Genomic DNA, 4885 nt, shown 5'->3' on the forward strand with positions numbered 1-4885 from the left:
ACGTGCACACACTTGGCTTCCTTCATGGCTGGGTCACCTTCAGGGTGAGTCACCTCCTGGGAGATCTGGATGTCCTTCCGCCATGCTTGCTTCACGGCGTAGCTCTAGACAAAGGACCTTTTGGACACTAAGCTCATGTGATCTCTCTGGCGCCTCCACTGCACTAATCCTTCCAGGATAGCCAAGGTGGCCCCAGGAGACAGGCCAGCCTCAGAGTCACTGGGGCTGGGCTGGCCTCAGAACTGAAGGCAGTAAGAGAGCCTGGAGGAAGGACAACAGCCACCCCCAGGCAGCCACCATGCTTGGCCCTCAGCAGGTCACATGGGCTTCTGCTTCCTCGGGTGAGGAAAAGCATATTTGGATTCTTGGATTTTACTTGTTTAAATGGTGATAGATGTGTTTGCTTATCCAGTATCTGGGGCACAACTCCTTGGTGCCAGGCAGTAGAGATTCAGATTTTACACAGTGGAAGCCCCAGTGACACAGATGGGACCATCCACTGCAAATGCCACTCCTAACTTCTCATGACACAGAGGTGCAGAGAGAGGCACAGGGAAGGTCAGGAGTGGTCCAAATTGATGATCAGAGCAGGTGGGGCAGAAACCACTCTGCACAGGGCGGTTGCTCACACTCGGGGAACCACGAGGGGCTGTGGTCTCCTGGGGCTTCAGGCATAATCCAGACATTCCCTACTCAGCCTTCCAATCTCTTCACTGTGCAGAGCCAGGCTGAGGCCAGAGAGGAGGAAGTCATCCAATCCCAGAGTCCTTCTGGCCCTCGTGGGATTTCTTCCTTATGCCCCGTCTGGCCTTGTGGAGCCTACCAGGACCCTAGATGATGAAGCTGAGAAAGCCCTGTCCCTAGAAACATTGTGTGCCAGGTCCCATCTTCAGTCTCATGGGCCAGGATGGATTCAATCACCATTTGGCTTTAAGCAGGCAGAAAGATGGCAGCAGAACTCATGCCCAGACTCTGTCCTTAGCCGTTCCATTGACGCCCCTGCTGCAGACAGGGAAACCGAGTCCTGAGAAGGAGCTGACCAGGAAAACAGACTATGCTGTGGTGACACAAGCCAAGCTTGTCAGGACTTGAATCTCTGCCACTTGCCTTCAGAGTCCCTTTGCTGCCAGGGAGGGGCAAGAAGCATCACTTGGTGCGGGGCTGGCAACGTAGGCCTGAGTCTGGCCTTGGCAGGAGAGAGAACCCCCTGGCTTCTCACAGTAGCGGGTGGGAGGGCTGTGGCCTGGAGGAGGCGGTAGCAAGTGGATGTGGAACAGGGCCTGGTCTGGGGCGGAGTGTGGGGAGCAGGAGGGCTCAGTGAGTGCCCAGGCAGGTGGAGACTCAGCCATTGTCTGTGTGTGACACTGGCAACTGTGCTAGTGTTGGCCTGAGAGCTGGGCACACTCCTGGTTTTCCTGGAGAATTCACATCTCAGATGAGGTCCAGGGATTGCCGAGTGGTCCAGAGGGGGGATAATAAGCATGGAGGACAGCAGGGCCGGCAGGTGCAAAGGCCCAGAGGCAGGAAGAAGAAGGGTAACAAGGAACAGGGAGGAGCATAAGGAGAGGACAGGGGTGGGAGTGTGGGGTGTCTTGGATGTCAAGGGGAGCCTGCGCAGTAGAGTAGTCAATGGATGTCTCTAGGGGAGCAGAGAGTGACTGGAGAAAGGAAAGAGGGGACTTTGGGGGAAGGGGATGTTGTATAATGTGGTTAAGATGCAGGCTACATGGATACATAAAATCATCACAGGCTTGGCGCTTTCACTGTGTGGAAATTTATATAAAAAACTGTGGCCTGTGTGTGGAAGTGGTAGTGTCACGTCCTGCTGTCTGCCCCTCACTTTGAAATATATAAAAACAGGGCTGAGGATGGAGCTCAGTTGGGTGAGGGCTCACTAGCATCATACAGAAGGTCTTGGATTGCATCCACAGCATCACACAGACCTAACATGCTGGTGACTGGCTGTAATCCCAGGGAGATGGATAAAAGAGGCTCAGAATTTCAAGGTGAATTTAAGGCCAGCCTGGGATACATGAGGTTTTCTTTGTCTCAATACATAAAAAGTAAAATAATCATGAAACCTAAAGGTGGCTCTGCGGTTGGATAAAGTGTGACCGAGCATGTACCACAGAATGCAAATGTTGGTGAGGCTGATGAAAGCTGGCTGGTGTGTGGTGTTCACTGGATGTCTCTCTCAGCTTTTCTCATGTTGAAACACTTGGATCTGCCAAGGGGGATCTTCTGTACATCTAAAGCATTCTACCTGTGAGCTGCCCCACATCTGAACAGTTGGAGCCTTATCCACCTCCCAGAGTCCCCAAACCAGCCTCATGAGGCATGTTTTGCCTCCATTTGCCTCATGGAAATAATGTAAACTTGTAGAGGACAGGGTCACACAGGGTGAACCTGTGAGACTGAGCAGGTCCAATCTACCCACCAGGCCTCCTGGAATGGGCAGTACCTGCCTTGGGGGGTCTGCAACCCAGATATGCTCACCTGAAGGCCTTTCTGGGATCTCCAGGAATGTTCCCAGATCAGGGTGATAAACTCCAGCTCATATGACACCATCCGGGGCTAAACATACTTCTTAGAATTAGCCACAAACCACAAACTCTTGTGGTTTTGGGGCTCAATGCTCAAGTTGTAGAGAAAATCTGAATTCCGGTCTTATAATTCTAGTCTGTCTAGTCTGTCATTCTAGCACAGCCCTTCCCTGTTTCGGTCCCTGCTTGGGCTGTGGCCACTTTATAAGGCTGATCAGTGACCAGACTCAGGCCATAGCAGAGGCCTGGGCAACAGACCTCTCAGGATTGACTTGCACACCCCATCGACGGTAAGGAGACTCCCTTCCCTGTTACAGGTCCAGGTTGGTAGGGGAGGCTGAGGCCTTGTGAGGAAGCCCTGCCAGTGGTCAGAACCTCAGATAACAGCAAACAGGTCCAAATCAGGACACATGTATATATGCAATAACTGTGCCCGGCTTTCCTAGGAGTGTGAGCCAAATGGGACCTTCATTACCTCTATAGTGCTTTTCAGTTGCCTCCACTGCTGTCCTTTTTTTTAATGAAAGAATTTTTTTAACGCATAGTTCTTTAGGCATGGGTCAAGATGAGGCCAGGAGGCCAGAAAACAATTCTTGGACATATTAGTTTTTAATACTCTAGTAAAATTGAGTGCTCCCAAAACTCCTGGGATCAGATGGGCATATGGAGCTCAGAAGCTTTGTGAAATTCAAGAGTGGTGGGAACAAGTTGAAGAGAAGAGAGTGTGTAAGTGGAAGGTGTCGATGTTAACAATGGGAGACTGTCATGTGTGGATACTCTGAGGCAGATGAATGAGCAGCCTGGGAAGACGAAGTGGGTGAAGGAGGCAAGGGCGCGGAGGCTGCCAAACCTTCTGGATGCCAGTCATCCGAGCCCAAGTCAGGCCTCACCCCACCTCAGCATGCCCCTCACTTCCTGAGGGTCAGAGGTGGTTGTCCTAAAACAAGAAGAACAACTGCTCTTTACTAAGCACCACTTGTGTGGCTTAGATGATACCTCACTTTTGTGGTTATGAATTAGAGGTCCAAAAAGGCAGCGTCTTTGCCTAAGGATCAGAATCTAGAGGGCTCTGATTCAGAGCCACGGTCTCAAACATATGGTATGGACCCCATTACTCGAAGGGAGGGAAGAGTGCTAGCTGACTGGAAGTATGGGCGAGTGCCTTGATGGATGTGTGGATGAGTGGAAGGAAGGAAGGATGAATGGATGGATGGACCAATGGATGAATGAATTGCAGTGGTTCTCAACCTGTGGGTCATAACCCCTTTGACAAACCTCTATCTCCAAAAATATTTACGTTATGATCTGTAACAGTAACAAAATTATACTTATGAAGTAGCAACAAATATAATTTTATGGTTGGGGGTCACTGCAAGGTGAGGAACTGTATTAGGGGATCGCAGCATTAGGAAGGCTGAGAACTGCTGGATTAATGAATAGGTAGATATATGACTGGATGTCTAACTGCTTAGATAGCAGATAGATAGGAAAATGGATGTGTGGATGGGAGGTAGATACACCAATGGATTCATGGAAAGATGGATAGGAGAGTAGATACGTGTATGGATTGGTGTGTGGACAGACAGACAGATGGGTAGATGGATGGATAGGAGGGTGGATAGGTTGGAGGGTGCATTGGTGGATGGTGTACAACTTAGTAGCTGTTTGGATAATGGGTAGACAGGAGGGTGGCTAGAATGTTGGAAGGATGCCTGGATAGGAGGAAAAGAATGAGTAGAAGACTAGGTGAATGAGCAGGTAGGTGGATGAGTAGATGGACAGATAAGGGAGAGCTTTGCAGAACTGCTAGCTGCCAGAGTGCTATTTGGTTTGAAAATTCCATCCCTGCCCTTGCAGCTCAATTATTAAATTCCATCTTGGGTGATAGATTTCCATGCTCTGGGATCATTTGTTTAATGAGCGATCTTGTCACTAGATCAATTTTTACCTGAAAAATTTTAAAGCGGTATCAGGAATTCTGGACTGTGTCCTACTGTGTGACCTCTGTCAGTTACCTGGGTCTTGGGATCTTATATGACTTCTAGGCCGAGGGTGCTTATCTCTGCCTGCTTGCCAGAGCTGGATGGATGAAAGACAAGGAGGATAGATGGATGATGGAGGGATGGATGATGAATGGATGGATGTGTGAGTGGATAGGTAGATGGATAGATAAGAGAATCAATGGATGGATGGATAGATAGGATAGACAGATGGGTGGGTGAGTAGATAGACAGATTGATGGGTAGACAGACAGATGGATGAATGGTGGGTGGATAAAGGGATGGATGGGAGGATAGTCATAGTGGTGACACACACTGTTTCAGCAGGAAAACAGCATCAGT

Source organism: Peromyscus californicus, unplaced genomic scaffold, assembly GCF_007827085.1.
Source record: "Peromyscus californicus insignis strain IS unplaced genomic scaffold, ASM782708v3 Scaffold_7__1_contigs__length_154581171, whole genome shotgun sequence".
NCBI classification, from domain to species: Eukaryota; Metazoa; Chordata; class Mammalia; order Rodentia; family Cricetidae; genus Peromyscus; species Peromyscus californicus.